Source organism: Somniosus microcephalus, chromosome 1 (assembly GCF_052327205.1).
Source record: "Somniosus microcephalus isolate GS21.2 chromosome 1, FLI_Smic_1.0, whole genome shotgun sequence".
NCBI lineage: Eukaryota > Metazoa > Chordata > Chondrichthyes > Squaliformes > Somniosidae > Somniosus > Somniosus microcephalus.
Window position 1 is genome coordinate 16,936,231 of NC_140987.1, and position 18,564 is coordinate 16,954,794.

Below are 18,564 nucleotides of genomic sequence, written 5' to 3' on the forward strand. Positions count from 1 at the left end.
CACTATGAGATTGAATATATGGGCACGAAACAGCATGGAAATGCTGATGAGCTATCACGCCTGCCACTGCCTACTGCGGAGGAAGCACCAGCAGCGGATCCTGTCAAAATATTCCATTCGACTATAGTTGAATACCTACCGGTAACGAACACTTGTATCGAAAAGGAAACCCGAAATGACCCGACACTGTCTCGGGTATATGATTTGACGGTGAAGGGATGGCCAGCACATGGCGACTCACTGTTGCCAGCATTCTTGCCAAGGAGAGAACAGCTGTCAGTGTGCTGGGGGACCTTGATGTGTGGATCCCGAGTGGTAATTCCACCCAAGTTAAGGGATAGAGTGCTCAATGAGCTTCATGAGGGCCAGGGCTTATGTGTGGTGGCCGGGAATCGATAAACAAATCGAGGACCTGACCAAGAGTTGCTCAGGATGCCAGAAAGTCCAAAATGCACCACCACAGGCCCCTCTACACCCATGGGAGTGGCCCTCATCTCCATGGCAACGGGTGCATATTGATTTTGCTGGTCCATTCATGGGCTCAATGTTTTTAATAGCCGTGGATGCGCACTCGAAATGGCCTGAGGTCATCAAAATGTCCTCCACCACCACGGAGAAAACTATTGCAGTCCTACAGACCATTTTTGCCAGGAATGGCTTGCCAGAACAGATTTGCTCCGACAACGGACCACAGTTTGTGTCCGAAGAGTTCCGGAGGTTCTTGAAAAAGAATGGGGTAAGGCATTACACATCCGTCCCGTATCATCCAGCCACAAATGGATTGGCTGAGAGGTTCGTACAAACCTTTAAGAAGGCAATAAAGGCTATGTACAATGACAACATTCCGCTGCAGCACAAGGTGGACAATTTCCTGTTCGCCTACCGGAATGCAACACATGCAGTCACCAACTGTAGTGTATGTGCCTTTAAGAGCCCCATGTGTACTGTAATGCCGGTAATGGCCACTCGGGCTATATAAGCCTATATATTGTGTTGTATCAGTTAGTTCCCCTCCAGACTTTGTTTAGTAAACACCTGTGAAACCAACTCCTGTCTTCAGTGTCTCTATCAAATCAAATCAAATCAAATCAACTTTTATTGTCATTGTTAGTGCACAAGTGCAGTACAACGAAATGTAGGCTTGCGGCCCCCGAGAGTGTACAATTTGGATTAGGACACTTAAACATTTCAACATACATTTGTACATATATATTAGCATAAATATGACCATAATAAAGTGCATCGGCAGATGTGCAGGCTTTAGTGTTTATTTGTGGAGTTCAGTAGGATGACAGCCCTGGGAAAGAAGCTGTTCCTAAATCTGGTTGTACGGGTGGGAATGCATCTGTAGCGCCTTCCAGATGGTAGGAGGGCGAACAGACTGTGGGGGGGTGGGTAGGGTCTTTGATGATGGACCGTGCCCTCCGTAGGCAGCGTTTCTGATATATATGTTCTATGGTCGGTAGCCGGGTGCCGGTAATGCGTTGGGCAGTTTTGACTACCTGCTGCAGGGCTTTCCGGTCATGGGAGCTACAGCTGCCGTACCATACCGTGATACAGTTTGTCAGGATGCTCTCTATAGTGCAGCGGTAGAAGTTAGAGAGGATCAGGGGTGACAGATTACATCCCTTCAGCCTCCTCAAGAAATATAGGCGCTGCTGGGCCTTCTTCACCAGAGAGGAGGTGTTGAGGGACCAGGAGAGGTCTTCTGTGATGTGGACTCCGAGGAACTTAAAGCTGGCCACCCTTTCCACCTCCGCCCCATTGATGTGAATGGGGGTGTGACTTCCGCCTTTGGACTTCCTGAAGTCCACGATTATTTCCTTTGTTTTCTTGGTGTTAAGGGCCAGGTTGTTGTCGGCGCACCACTTCACGAGATGCTGGACCTCCTCCCTGTAGGCTGACTCATCATTGTTGGTGATCTGCCCTACTACCGTGGTGTCATCTGCAAACTTGATGATGATGACGGACACAACAGTGGTGACGAATTGGAAACGGACTTACCTGCAATTCGGCAGCACCTCAACGACATCGATTCCTCTGGCGTCCAAAGTTGAAGAAAAATCAAGAAAAAGAACAAGCTGTGGTTTCACCAGCTAGCCAAGCTGGTGGCAGGTACATGCAATAATCCTTCCTGGGCATCGGGCTGGGGCTCCAGCGGCTGGCTCTGCAGCTAGGCCAAGCAACTAAGGCAGAGGCAGGCAGTAACAGACGGGGAGGGAGCACTCGGGAGATGGCCGGCGCTGCAAGCAGGTCAGCGTTCAGACCTAGAAAGAGAGTCCGGCGGGAACGAGTCTCCAACTGTAAATAAATAAATAAAAAGAACGGAAACCGCGGGAAACAGCGTTGTCATCGGCAGCAGCGGCGGGGAAGCGCGGGAAGTGCCATATCTTTTCTGCAGAAAAGAAAGAAAAGCGCGGAAAGCGCCATTTTTTTCTAGGATGCCTAAGTCTGGCAATATTGATGCTTTTGATAACAAGATAGAGGATTGGACCACATATGTGGAAAGAGTGGAGATATATTGCACCGCAAATGGAATAGAAGATGAAAAAAAAGCTTCAGTACTTCTAAATCTAATGGGCGCAAAGACATACAAGCTGTTACGAAACTTAATCACTCCAGCCGAACCGATGGACAAGAATTTTAAGGAAATTGTTGATACCCTACACTGCCAATTCGGGGCAGGACTGGCAGATTCTCTACGAGACAAATTTGTCTGCGGTCTCCTAAATGAAGGAACACAAAAAAGGCTACTTTCTGAGAAAGATTTGACACTGGACAAGGCTTTCAGTGCAAGAGGAGCTGCAGAGATACAGCAAAAGCCACAGGACTTCGGCACCCATGAAATGACACGGGGTTTCGAGAGATGTTATCGCTGCGGCAGATCTACCCATGACCAGAGGGACTGCTGGTTCAAGGACAAAGCATGCAGGCAATGCGGAAAGATGGGACACATTATACGTGTATGCCGATCTGGAAACAAAAAATCCACTAACAGAAAGGTACAAATGATGACGGACAGTAGCTCCGAAGACCAGAAGAGCGATAGCAACTCTGGAAATAAGAGACTAAGCTCTCTCAAATTACATAATTGCCAAAGAAGATTACCAGACCATTTGGGTTACCCTCACAATAGCAGGGTCCCCAGTTAAAATGGAGCTAGATATAGGATCAGCTCTGACCGTCATAAATCGACGGGATTACGAGCGGCTATTTCCGCATATACCTTTAAAAGACACATCCATTATCTTGAAAACATATACGGGGCAGAAAGTATACCCCAAAGGAAAAATAAGGGTGCCTGTTGTATACAACGGCAAGGAAATACAGAAGTTGTATTTATACGTTCTACAAGATGGTGGTCCACCGCTGTTGGGACGTGAATGGATCAGGAAAATACGTTTAGACTGGCACTCCATTCAGGCACTGACGGTGACCAGTAAGGAAAAAAATGACGATGACGTCATACCTGAACGATTAAAAGACATCTTGGCCGACGCCAAGGAAGTGTTTCAAGAGAAACTAGGAACCTTGAAAGGCATCACCGCCTCAATAAAAGTGGAAGATGCGGCAATTCCCAAGTTTTTTAAGGCAAGACCGGTGCCATACGCAATTCGTCCAGCAGTCGAGGCAGAGCTGGAGAATTTGGAAAAGGCAGGCGTATTATCCAAAATAGATTGGAGCGAGTGGGCAACACCCATCGTCCCGGTCATGAAGAAAACGTTGAATAATGATAAATCTGAAGAACAGAGAAAAATTCACATCTGTGGAGACTTCAAGGTGACTGTAAACCTGGTCCTTCACACGGTACAGTATCCTCTTCCGAGGATAGAAGATATTTTCGCCTCACTATCCGGAGGGAAACGTTTCACCAAAATTGACTTGGCACAGGCATATCTACAGATGGAGGTTGAAGAGGCCTCTAAAAAGTATCTCACGATAAATACACACAAAGGCCTGTACCAGTACAATCGACTGGTTTTCGGAGTAGCATCCGCTCCAGCTATCTGGCAAAGAGCTATGGAGCAAGTCCTCCAAGGGAGTCCGGGGACTCAATGCTACCTAGACGACATCCTTGTAACAGGAGAAAATGATAATGAGCACCTTGCCAATTTGGAGCAGGTGCTCACTAGGCTGAGAGAACGGGGCCTACGAGCAAATCACCCCAAGTGCGAATTTTTCCAGAATCAAATATCATATTGTGGCCACATAATTAATAAGGAAGGGTTGCATAAGTCACCTGAAAAAATTGAAGCGGTCATAAAAGCCCCAGCACCTGAAAATGTTTCACAATTAAGGTCGTTCCTGGGATTAATAAATTACTATCATAAATTTTTACCGAACTTATCAACTCTTCTACACCCTCTTAATGAACTGCTACAGGCAGGAGTAATTTGGAAATGGAGCGAAGACTAAACGTGCCTTCCATAAATGCAAAGACTTAATCACGTCCAAAGAAGTTTTGGCTCATTACAACCCATCACTGCCAATCAGACTGGCGTGCGATGCATCCCCTTACGGCGTAGGAGCAGTATTATCGCATAAATTCCCTGATGGCTCGGAACGACCGATAGCTTTTGCGTCACGCTCATTGAACTCAGCTGAGCGTAACTATGCCCAAATCGACAGGGAAGCACTCAGCCTGGTATGGGGAGTGAAGAAATTCAACCATTACCTACACGGACAAAAATTTACCTTGTTGACTGACCATCAACCCCTCATCTCCATATTCAACCCTAAAAAGGGTGTTCCCATTATGACAGCGCAAAGGCTACAGAGGTGGTCCCTTTTTCTAGGGGCACACCAATACAACATAGAATACAAAGGATCAAAACAGCATGGGAATGCTGACGGGTTATCGCGCCTACCGTTGCCAATGGTAGAAGAAGCACCTACCGTAGACCCAGTGGAGATTTTCCACTCTACCATAGTCGAATGTCTACCAGTAACAAATTCTGCCATTGAAAGGGAAACTAGAAATGACCCAACTCTCTCACAAGTCTACAATTTAACAGTGAAGGGATGGCCAGCACATGGCGAACCACTGTTGCCAGCATTCTCGCAAAGAAGAGAACAGCTGTCAGTGTGCCGAGGAACCTTGATGTGTGGATCCAGAGTGGTGATTCCACCCAAACTCCAGGATAAAGTTCTAAAGGAGCTTCACGAGGGGCACCTGGGTGGAGTGAAAATGAAGAACCGAGCCAGGGCGTTTGTATGGTGGCCAGGTATTGATGGAGACATCGAAGAAATGACCAAGAGCTACCTAGGATGCCAGAAGGTCCAAAATGCTCCACCACAAGCCCCTCTACATCCATGGGAGTGGCCCTCATCTCCCTGGCAAAGGGTACACATCGACTTTGCTGGTCCATTTATGGGCTCAATGTTCTTAATCGCGGTTGATGCACACTCCAAGTGGCCGGAGGTAATAAAGATGTCCTCCACCAGCACGGAAAAAACCATCATAGTATTAAGGACCATATTTGCCAGGAATGGGCTGCCTGAAGAGATCTGTTCTGATAATGGACCGCAATTTGTGCCTGAAGAATTCAGGACGTTCTTAAAAAACAATGGGGTTAAGCACTACCCATCCGCCCCATACCATCCCGCCACCAATGGATTGGCTGAAAGGTTTGTCCAGACCTTCAAGAAGGGTCTGCTTCTGGGAAAGGTGGGACTTGTACAAGTCGGACGGTTTACACCTGAACCAGGGGGGAACCAATATCCGTGCGGGGAGGTTTGCTAGCACTGCTGGGGAGGGTTTAAACTAACTTGGCAGGGGGTTGGGGTACAGAGTGGAGCTATAGTAGGGGGTGATTTACGGCCAAATACAGAGGGAAAAACAAGTCAGCTGGGAAGGCAGAGCAAATATGTGAAGGCAAAAGAGAATATGGCAGGGCTGGAAGGCATTTATTTTAATGCAAGGAGTCTTGCAAATAAGGTGGATGAACTGAAGTTGTTGTTGAACACATGGGAGTACGATATTGTTGCTATCACGGAGACATGGTTGAGGGAGGGTCAGGACTGGCAGCTCAATATTCCGGGATATAGAATCTTCAGGCGAGACAGAGGGGGGTGTAAAAGGGGAGGGGGTGTTGCAATATTAATTAAGGAGTCAATTACTGCTGTAAGGAGGGATGATATATTAGCGGGTTCCTCTAATGAGGCCATATGGGTAGAACTTAAAAACAAAAAGGGGGCAAGCACTTTGCTGGGAGTGTACTATAGGCCCCCAAACAGTCAGGGGGAGATAGAGGAATAGATATGTAGGCAAATCTCAGAGAAGTGCGAAAATAATAGGGTAATAATAGTGGGGGATTTCAACTTCCCCAATATAAATTGGGACAGTCAGAGTGTGAAAGGCTTAGAGGGTGCAGAATTCTTAAAGTGCATCCAGGAGAGCTTTTTGAGCCAACATGTAGAAAGTCCTACAAGAGAGGGGGCGGTACTGGACCTAATTCTGGGGAATGTAGCCGGGCAAGTGGTGGAAGTGTCAGTAGGAGAGCATTTTGGCGACAGTGACCATAATTCGGTGAGATTTAAGGTGGTCATGGAAAAAGACAAAGACGGCCCGGAAATAAGGGTTCTAAATTGGGGGAAGGCCGATTTTAATATGATAAGGCAGGATCTGGCCAAAGTGGACTGGGAGCAGCTGCTTATAGGAAAATCCACATCAAAACAGTGGGAGACTTTCAGAAGGGAAATAGAGAGAGTACAACGCCAACATGTTCCTGTAAAGGTCAAGGGTGGGACCAACAAGCAAAGGGAACCTTGGATGACAAGGGATATACAAAAATGCATTAGAAATAAAAGGGGGGCTTTTAGCAGTTACAAAAGACTAAAGACAGAAGAAACCCTAGAGGAGTATAAAAAGTGCAGGGGCATACTTAAAAAAGAAATTAGGAGGGCGAGGAGGGGCCATGAAATAACACTGGCGAGCAAAATAAAGGAAAATCCTAAGATGTTTTATAAGTATATTAAGGGCAAGAGGATAACCAGGGAAAGGGTAGGGCCCATTAGGGACCAAAGTGGCAATCTGTGTGTAGAGCCAGAGGATGTAGGCGGGGTTTTAAATGAATTTTTTGCATCTGTGTTCACTATGGAGAAAGACGATGCAGACATAGAAATCGGGCAAGGGGACTGTGACATACTTGAACATATTAGCATCGAGAGGGAGGAGGTGCTAGCGGTTTTAGCGGGCCAAAAAGTGGATAAATCCCCAGGCCCGGACGAGATGTATCCCAGGCTGCTGTGGGAGGCAAGGGAGGAGATTGCAGGGGCTCTGACACTAATTTTCAGAACCTCTCTGGCCACAGGGGATGTACCAGAGGACTGGAGAACAGCTAACGTAGTACCATTATTCAAGAAGGGTAGCAGGGATAAACCAGGGAATTACAGGCCAGTGAGTCTAACATCTGTGGTGGGGAAATTATTGGAAAAAATTCTGAGGGACAAAATTAATCTCCACTTGGAGAGGCAAGGATTAATCGGGGATAGTCAGCATGGCTTTGTCAAGGGTAAATCATGTCTAACAAATCTGATCGAATTTTTCGAGGGGGTGACTAGTGGGGTGGATGAGGGAAGTGCTGTGGATGTGGTTTACATGGACTTCAGTAAAGCTTTTGACAAAGTCCCGCATAGGAGACTGGTCAAGAAGGTAAGAGCCCATGGGATCCAGGGTGCCTTGGCGCGTTGGATCCTAAACTGGCTGAGTGGCAGGAGGCAGAGGGTGATGGTCGAAGGTTGCTTTTGTGACTGGAAGCCTGTGTCCAGTGGGGTACCTCAGGGATCGGTGCTGGGTCCCTTATTGTTTGTGATCGACATAAATGATTTGGATGAGAATGTAAAAGGTATGATCAGTAAGTTCGCAGATGACACGAAAATTGGTGGGGTGGTAAATTGCGAGGAGGAAAGCCTCCGGCTACAGGACGATATAAACGGGTTGGTCAGATGGGCGGAAAAGTGGCAAATGGAATTTAACCCTGAAAAGTGCGAGGCGATGCATTTTGGACGGACAAATAAGGCAAGGGAATACACAATGAGTGGTAGGACCCTAGGAAGTACAGAGGGTCAGAGGGACCTTGGTGTACATGTACATAGATCCCTGAAGGCAGCGGAGCAGGTAGATAAGGTGGTTAAAAAGGCATATGGGATACTTGCCTTCATTAGCCGAGGCATAGAATATAAGAGCAGGGAGGTTATGATGGAGCTGTACAAAACGCTGGTGAGGCCACAGCTGGAGTACTGTGTGCAGTTCTGGTCGCCTCACTATAGGAAGGATGTGATTGCTTTGGAGAGGGTGCAGAGAAGATTCACCAGGATGTTACCTGGGATGGAGCGCCTGAGCTATGAAGAGAGGCTGGACAGGCTGGAGTTGTTTTCCTTGGAGCAGAGAAGGCTGAGGGGGGACCTGATTGAGGTGTACAAAATAATGAGGGGCATAGATAGGGTAGATAAAGAGGAACTTTTCCCCTTAGTGGGGGGTCAATAACAAGGGGGCATAGATTCAGGGTAAGGGGCAGGAGATTTAGAGGGGATTTGAGGAGGAACTTTTTCACCCAGAGGGTGGTTGGAATGTGGAACTCAATGCCTGAAAGGGTGGTGGAGGCAGGAACCCTCACAACATTCAAGAAGCATTTGGATGAGCACTTGAAATGCCATTGCATACAAGGCTATGGACCAAATGCTGGAAAATGGGATTAGACTGGACAGGGATGGATGGGCGGCGCAGACACGATGGGCCGAAGGGCCTCTTTCTGTGCTGTAAAACTCTATGGCCTAGAAATTGAGTGCCCTTAGCGCCGATTTTGCGGCGCTAGAGGGCCTAGCGCTGCAATTGGCGCCGGCGCCGAAATTGCCTGGGGCCCTTCCGCCGCGGTAGACCGGTAGCGCTGCGCCGGCACCGATGACGTCATCGGTGTGCGCAGCGTCCCGGTTGCCGTGGTAACCCGGCCCCAAGCCGAAATTCAGTTGCGGCCGCCTCGCCAGTGGCAGCCGCAACTAAGACTCCGGCAAACGAGTGTTGCCGGAGTCTGCGCCGGCGCTTTAAGGAGGCGCGGCGGCCGGCCGCTTTCCCGCCGGCCGCCTGCCCGCAGCTCCCTCCCCGGACTTCTTCCCCCACCCCCCCCCGGAACAGATGTAAGCCCGGCACTTGTCCGAGGTGCCGGGCTCATTTTTGCAGAGATTTGCGCGGGCCGCGGCCGGGTGCAGGCAGCTCCTCCTTAACGGAAGGAGGAGGCCTGCACTTCCCGAGCCTGCTGCAGCGCATCGGGCGCCGCAGCGCCGGAATAGCGCCGCAATGCGGCGCGTAGCGCCAGTTTTCAGGCGCAAACAGCCTTCAGTAGCGCCGGCAGCCGTTTGGGCGCGGCGCTACTGAATTTTTGGCGCGCACAGCGCGACTTAGCACCGGCGCTAAATTTCCGGCGTTAAGCCCCGGCGCAGCACAACCTCAATTTCTAGGCCTATGACTCTATGACTCTAAGGCCATAAAGGCCATGGGTAATGAAGACATAAAACTTCAGCACAAGGTGGATAACTTCTTGTTCGCATACAGGAATGCAACACATATGGTTACAAACCAAACTCCCGCCATGATGTTCTTCAATAGAAACCTAAGATGCCGGCTGGATTTGATCAAGCCAAACATCAGAAGGGACGTGGAGAACCGGCAATTTCAAGGCATGAATGAAAGGCCAACTAGAACCTTCCAGATAGGTCAACAAGATTTGGCCCGGGACTACCGTACCGAGAAATGGCAGCCTGGAACTATCTGCACACGACTAGGACCGCTGATGTGTACCGTAGACATCGGAGAAAGCATAATAAGGCGCCATGCTGACCAAATCATAGAGTCATCCGAAAAGGGACAACCTACACCACAACTCTATACGCCTAATGATGAAGTAGAGTTACCCATATCTACCTCCGATCCGGTGATACTGGAACCCGATGAACCCGACACTGGCATTCAAGCCGAATCAGCCTTGCCAAAAGAACCTACTACACCACCAGAAACTACTACACCACCGAGGCGTTATCCAGACCGCGTCAGGAAGCCTCCAGAGAGATTGACTTATAATTAATTAACTGCAGCAATGTGTAGATTATTTTTCTTGTAACATGTAATTAATGATTACTTAAAATATTATGTACTGGTTGGCTAAAAGGGGAGGAATTGTAGTGTATGTGTCTTTAAGAGCCCCATGTGTACTGTAATGCCGGTAATGGCCACTCGGGCTATATAAGCCTGTATATTGTGTTGTATCAGTTAGTTCCACTCCAGACTTTGTTTCGTAAACACCTGTGAAACCAACTCCTGTCTTCAGTGTCTCTATCAACACCAACCAGGCCCCAGCCATGATGTTCTTTAACCGAAGGTTAAGATCTCGCCTGGATTTGCTCAGACCTAATGTACGAAGAGATGTTGAGAGTAAGCAATTCCAGCACATCCATGAGAAGCCAACAAGGAGCTTCAATGTAGGGCAACCAGTCTTGGCCCGCGACTACAGAACAGAAAAATGGCAGCCAGGAACGATATGCACACGGCAGAGCCCACTAATGTACACAGAGGACGTTGGGGAGAGCATCATGAGACGCCATGCTGACCAGATCCTAAAGTCACAAGTCAACCCCATGCCTCGCCCATATGTACCTGGTGATGAACCCGACGTACAGGTCGCATCTACACCAGAAACAGTAGCATCGGAAGCTGATGAACCAACCGACGACAGGGGGCCAGAATCGCCTCCGTACCAAGAGCAAGACACTCGGGAAAGGCGCTATCCAGAAAGGATCAGGAAGCCTCCCCAAAGACTGAATATATAAATAGAATATTTTCAGCTAATGTTGCATGTTAAACGTGTTAATTGTAATTAGTTTGATATTTAATTGTTAAATGAGTGTTATGGTACTGTTAATCTAAAAGGGGAGGAATTGTAATGTATATACCTTTAAGGGGGGAACTATCTTTTACAGCTCATGTATACTGCAGTACCGGCAGTGACCACACCTGTATATAGCACTGAGTAGTAATCTGTACAGATCAGTTCCAATGTGAGCCACGTTGAGTAAACACCTGTTGTACCGTTCTCCTGCAGTCTGTGTCTTATTATACACGGACACAACAGTGACTAGGGTTAATACTGTAGTATTTACGGTGACTAGAGTTAATACTGTAGTATTTACAGTGACTGGGGTTAATACTGTAGTATTTACAGTGACTAGGGTTAATACTGTAGTATTTACAGTGACTAGTGTTAATACTGTGGTATTTACGGTGACTAGGGTTAATACTGTAGTATTTACGGTGACTAGGGTTAATACTGTAGTATTTACGGTGACTAGAGTTAATACTGTGGTATTTACGGTGACTAGGGTTAATACTGTAGTATTTACGGTGACTAGGGTTAATATTGTGGTATTTACGGTGACTAGAGTTAATACTGTGGTATTTACGGTGACTAGGGTTAATACTGTAGTATTTACGGTGACTAGGGTTAATACTGTAGCATTTACGGTGACTAGAGTTAATACTGTAATATTTACGGTGACTAGGGTTAATACTGTAGTATTTATGGTGACTAGAGTTAATACTGTGGTATTTACGGTGACTAGAGTTAATACTGTGGTATTTACGGTGACTAGGGTTAATACTGTAGTATTTACAGTGACTAGGGTTAATACTGTAGTATTTAAAGTGACTAGAGTTAATACTGTGGTATTTACGGTGACTAGGGTTAATACTGTAGTATTTACGGTGACTAGGGTTAATACTCTAGTATTTACGGTGACTAGAGTTAATACTGTGGTATTTACGGTGACTAGGGTTAATACTGTAGTATTTATAGTGACTGGGTTGATACTGCAGTATTTATGGTGACTAGGGTTAATACTGTAGTATTTACGGTGATTAGGGTTAATACTGTAGTATTTACGGTGACTAGGGTTAATACTGTAGTATTTACGGTGACTAGGGTTAATACTGTTGTATTTATGGTGACTAGGGCTAATACTGTAGTATTTATGGTGATTAGGGTTAACACTGTAGCATTTACAGTGACTAGGGTTAATACTGTAGTATTTACGGTAATTAGGGTTAACACTGTAGTACTTATGGTGACTAGGGTTAATACTGTAGTATTTATGGTGACTAGGGTTAATACTGTAGTATTTACGGTAATTAGGGTTAACACTGTAGTACTTATGGTGACTAGGGTTAATGCTGTAGTATTTACGGTGACTAGGGTTAATAAAGTAGTATTTACAGTGACTAGGGTTAATAATGTAGTATTTATGGTGACTAGGGTTAATACTGTAGTATTTATGGTGATTGGGTTAATACTGCAGTATTTATGGTGACTAGGGTTAATACTGTAGTATTTATGGTGAGTAGGGTTAATACTGTAGTATTTACGGCGATTAGGATTAATACTGTAGTAGTTACGGTGACTAGTGTTAATACTGTAGCATTTACAGAGGCTAGGGTTAATACTGTAGTATTTATGATGACTAGGGTTAATACTGTAGTATTTACGGTGACTAGGGTTAATACTGTAGGATTTACGGTGACTAGTGTTAATAAGCAGGCAGAGGTCGTGGTCCACATTGGGACCAACGACATAGGTAGGAAGGGGGATGAGGTCCTGCATCAAGAATTTAGGGAGCTAGGTAGCAGATTAAAGAGCAGGACCTCAAAGGTTGTAATCTCTGGATTACTCCCAGTGCCACATGCTAGTGAGTATAGGAATAGGAGGATAGAACAGATGAATGCGTGGCTAAAGAGTTGGTGCAGGAGGGAGGGTTTTAGTTTCCTGGATCACTGGGCCTGCTTCTGGGAAAGGTGGGACTTGTACAAGTCGGACGGGTTGCACCTGAACCAGAGCGGGACAAATATCCTTGCGGGGAGGTTTGCTAGCACTGTTGGGGGGGGTTTAAACTAACTTGGCAGGGGGATGGGATACAGAGGGGAGCTGAAATAGGGGGTGATGTGCTGCCAATTATAGAGAAAAAAACAAGTCAGCTTGGTAGACAGGGCAAATATATAAGGGCAAGGCTGGATGGCATCTATTTTAATGCAAGGAGTCTTGCAAATAAGGTGGATGAACTGAAGGTGTTGATAAACACATGGGAGTATGATATTGTTGCTATCACGGAGACATGGTTGAGGGAGGGGCAAGACTGGCAGCTCAATATTCCGGGGTACAGAATCTTCAGGCGAGACAGAGGGGGAGTTATAAGAGGAGGGGGTGTCGCAATATTAATTAAGGAGTCAATTACTGCAGTAAGGAGGGATGATATATTAGCAGGTTCCTCTAATGAGGCCATATGGGTGGAGCTTAAAAACAAAAAGGGGGCAAGCACTTTGCTGGGAGTGTACTATAGGCCTCCAAACAGTCAGGGGGAGATAGAGGAACAGATATGTAGGCAAATCTCAGAGAAATGTGCAAATAATAGGGTAATAATAATGGGGGATTTCAACTTCCCCAATATTAACTGGGATAGTCAGAGTGTGAAAGGCTCAGAGGGTGTAGAATTCTTAAAGTGCATCCAGGAGAGCTTTTTGAGCCAGCATGTAGAAAGTCCTACAAGAGAGGGGGCGGTACTGGACCTAATTCTAGGGAATGTGGCCGGCCAAGTGGAAGAAGTGCTAGTAGGTGAGCACTTTGGTGACAGTGACCATAATATGGTGAGATTTAAGATGGTCATGGAAAAGGACAGGGATGGGCCGGAAATAAAGGTTCTAAATTGGGGGAAGGCCGATTTTAATAGGATAAGGCAGGATCTGGCCAAAATGGACTGGGATCAGCTACTTGTAGGAAAATCCACATCGGAGCAATGGGAGGCTTTCAGAAGGGAGATTGAGATCATACAATGGCAACATGTTCCCGTAAAGGTCAAGGGTGGTTCCAAAAACCACAGGGAACCTTGGATGTCAGGGGATATACGAGAATGGATTAGGAAAATAAGGAGGGCTTTTGGCAGATACAAAAGGCTAAAGACGGAGGAAGCCCTAGGGGAGTACAAAAAGTGCAGGGGGATACTTAAAAAAGAAATTAGGAGATCAAGGAGGGGCCATGAAATAACACTGGCGAGCAAAATAAAGGAAAATCCTAAGATGTTTTATAAGTATATTAAGGGTAAGAGGATAACTAGGGAAAAAATAGGGCCAATTAGGGACAAAAGTGGCAATCTGTGTGTGGAGCCGGAAGATGTAGGAGGGGTTCTAAATGAATTTTTTGCATCTGTTTTCACTATGGAGAAGGATGATGTAGACATAGAAATAGGGCGGGGGGACTGTGATATGCTCGAACATATTAACATCGAGAGGGAGGAGGTATTGGCGGTTTTAGCAGGCCTAAAAATGGATAAATCCCCAGGCCCGAACGAAATGTATCCCAGGCTGCTGTGTGAAGCAAAGGAAGAGATTGCGCGGGCTCTAACACATATATTCAGAACCTCTCTGGCCACAGGGGATGTGCCAGAGGACTGGAGAACTGCTAATGTAGTACCATTATTCAAGAAGGGGAGTAGGGAAAAACCGGGGAACTACAGGCCAGTGAGCCTAACATCAGTGGTAGGTAAATTATTGGAAAAAATTCTGAGGGACAAAATTAGTCTCCATTTGGAGAGGCAAGGATTAATCAGGGATAGTCAACATGGCTTTGTCAAGGGAAGATCATGTCTGACTAATTTGATTGAATTTTTTGAGGGGGTGACTAGGTGTGTGGATGAGGGTAACGCAGTGGATGTGGTATACATGGATTTCAGTAAGGCCTTCGATAAAGTCCCGCACAGGAGACTGGTCAAGAAGGTAAGAGCCCATGGAATCCAGGGTGCCTTGGCACATTGGATACAAAACTGGCTTAGTGGCAGAAGGCAGAGGGTAATGGTCGAAGGTTGTTTTTGTGACTGGAAGCCTGTGGCCAGTGGGGTACCACAGGGATCGGTGCTGGGTCCCTTGCTGTTTGTGGTCTACATTAATGACTTGGATATGAATGTAAAAGGTATGATCAGTAAGTTCGCGGATGATACAAAAATTGATAGGGTGGTAAATAGCGAGGAGGGGAGCCTTAGTCTGCAGGACGATATAGATGGGTTGGTCAGATGGGCGGAACAGTGGCAAATGGAATTTAACCTGGAAAAGTGCGAGGTGATGCACTTTGGGGGGACAAACAAGGCAAAGGAATACACAATGAATGGAAAGACCCTAGGCAAGACGGAGGGTCAGAGGGATCTGGGTGTGCAAGTACACAGATCCCTGAAGGCAGCAGGACAGGTGGATAAGGTGGTAAAAAAGGCATATGGGATACTTGCCTTCATTAGCCGAGGCATAGAATATAAGAGCAAGGAGGTTATGATGGAGCTGTATAAAACACTGGTTAGGCCACAGCTGGAATACTGTGTGCAGTTCTGGTCGCCACACTACAGGAAGGGTGTGATCGCTTTGGAGAGGGTGCAGAGGAGATTCACCAGGATGTTACCAGGGCTGGAGCGCTTCAGCTATGAAGAGAGACTGGGCAGATTGGGTTTGTTTTCCTTGGAGCAGAGGAGGCTGAGGGGGGACATGATTGAGGTGTACAAAATTATGAGGGGCATAGATAGGATGGATACTAAGGAGCTTTTTCCCTTAGTAGAAGGGTCAATAACAAGGGGGCATAGATTCAAGGTAAAGGGAGGGAGGTTTAGAGGGGATTTGAGAAAGAACTTTTTCACCCAGAGGGTGGTTGGAGTCTGGAACTCACTGCCTGAAAGGGTTGTGGAGGCAGGAACCCTCACAACATTTAAGAAGCATTTGGATGAGCACTTGAAATGCCATAGCATACAAGGCTACGGACCAAATGCTGGTATATGGGATTAGATTAGACAGGGCTTGATGGTCGGCGCGGACACGATGGGCCGAAGGGCCTCTATCCGTGCTGTATAACTCTATGACTCTTTGACTCTATGACTCTAATATTGTAGTATTTACGGTGACTAGGGTTAATACTGTGGTATTTACGGCGAGTAGGGTTAATGCTGTAGTATTTACGGCGAGTAGGGTTAATACTGTAGGATTTACGGTGAGTAGGGTTAATACTGTAGTATTTACGGTGACATGGGTTAATACTGTGGTATTTACAGTGACTAGGGTTAATACTGTAATATTTACAGTGACTAGGGTTAATGCTGTAGTATTTACGGCGAGTAGTGTTAATACTGTAGTATTTACGGTGACTAGGGTTAATACTGTAGTATTTATGGTGATTAGGGTTAATACTGTAGTATTTACGTGACTAGGGTTACTACTGTGGTATTTATGTGACTAGGGTTAATACTGTAGTATTTACGGTGACTAGGGTTAATACTGTAGTATTTACGTGACTAGGGTTAATACTGTAGTATTTACATGACTAGGGTTAATACTGTAGTATTTACGGTGACTAGGGTTAATACTGTAGTATTTACGGTGACTAGGGTTAATACTGTAGTATTTATGGTGACTAGGGTTAATACTGTAGTATTTACGGTGACTAGGGTTAATTCTGTAGTATTTATGGTGACTAGAGTTAATACTGTAGTATTTACGGTGAGCAGGGTTAATACTGCAGTATTGACAGCGAGTAGGCTTAATACTGTAGTATTTACGGTGACTAGGGTTAATACTGTAGTATTTACGGTGACTAGGGTTAATACTGTAGTATTTACGGTGACTAGGGCTAATACTATATTATTTACCATGACCAGCATTAATACTGTAGTATTTACAGTGACTAGCGTTAGTACTGTCATATTTACCGTGACTAGGGTTAATACTGTATTAGTTATGGTGACTAGGGTTAATACTGTAGTATTTACGGTGACTAGGGTACGGTGACTAGGGTTAATACTGTAGTATTTACGGTGATTAGGGTTAATACTGTAGTATTTACGGTGACTAGGGTTAATACTGTAGTATATCACAATCACAGGGCTATATATTGTAATGCTCATAGTGAAGTAAATAATTTCTGTCGTACTTAGTGAAATGGTTAAATACTGTCAAACTTACTGTGATGGGTGAATACTGCCGTATTTAGTGTTGGGGTGAATACTGTAGTACTCAGTGACGGGTAAATACAAGGGTACTCACAGTGACAGAGGAACATACTATGCTGATACATCCCTGGCCTCTTATTTACTGGGCAGATGATTGGTGGCTGGTGCGCTGGGTGAGACCACATGTACCGACCATACGACCGGTGGAAGGGGGACCTCACCGGTTATACTGCCCCTTATAAAGGGGGCCAAGAGGGGGCATTTTTCATCGGGTGGGGTGGGGGTTAGCTACGGCATCTCACCCAGAACCAGCGGACTGGCCCTCCACGCAGTCTTCCTCGGCTGGAAGGCGCCCATGGTTTTATCCCATTGTGTCGCGGGCACAATGGAGGACCACCCACAGACGCTGCGCATTTCAATGGAGCCCAGGGGGATTTTAGGCCCCAGTGTCCCCCAAATGGGAGTGTTTGGAAGGAACTGACGGATTCGCTCAGTTAGGAAAAAGAAGTGCTTGCATTTATATAGCGGCTTTCACAACCCCGGGGCATCACAAAGCGCTTTACAACCAATGAAGTACATTTTGGCGTGCAGTCAGCCGTGGATCAGTGGGTAGCATTCTCGCCTCTGAGTCAGAAGGTCGTGGGTTCATAGCCCCGCTCCAGAGGCTTGAGCACAAAAATCTAGGCTGACACTCCAGTGCGGTACTGAGGGAGTGCTGCCCTGTCGGAGGTGCCGTCTTTCGGATGAGACCTTAAACCGAGGTAACAACAGAGAATGCTGGAAAAACTCAGCAGGCCAGGCAACATCCATGGAGAGAATGTAGAGTGATGTTTCGGGTCTATCCCTTTTTCAAACTGGAAAGGAAATTAAATAGATCGAAGGCAGGGCTGCGATAGAACAAAAGAAGTAAAAGAGACATTAAGAGGTATTCAAAACCAGACGAGATGGTAATAGGACAGTGGAGACAAAAGAAGGCAAAATTAGGTGTGAAGTGTACTGGCAGGATGGGAGACAGCTGCCGTGTGGGGGAGAGAGACAAAACGAGGCCCCGTCTGCTCTCTCAGGTGGATGTATAAGATCCCATGGCACTATTTCGAAGAAGAGCAGGGGAGTTCTCCCCGTGTCCTGGCCAACATAACAAAAACAGATTATCTGGTCGTTATTACATTGCTGTTTGTGGGGGCTTGCTGTGCGCAAATTGGCTGCCACGTTTCCGACATTACAACAGTGACTGCACTTCATTGGCTGTAAAGTGCTCTGGGACGTCTGGTGGTCATGAAAGGTGCTATATAAATGCAGGTCTTTCTTTTAGTCCCTGTTTTGATGTAGGGCAGTAATTTGCGCACAGCAAGCTCCCACAAACACTAATGTGATAAATGAACAGATAATCTCTTTTTACTTTTTTTTTGAGGGATAAATGCTGGCCAGGACACCGGGGAGCACTCACTGCTCTTCAAAATAGTGCAGTGGGATCTTTTACATCCACCTGAGGGGGCAGATGGGGCTCCGTTTTAACGTCTCATCTGAAAAACGTCAGTACTGCATCGGGAATGG

At 46.3% G+C, this 18,564-nt stretch overlaps 1 protein-coding gene across 1 annotated transcript in view; it reads right to left on the bottom strand.

Moving 5' to 3' along the window:
• The window catches only part of LOC147123952 (uncharacterized), a 68,110-nt gene that overhangs the window by 32,859 nt on the left and 16,687 nt on the right, over nucleotides 1–18,564 (bottom strand). The window lies entirely within an intron of this gene.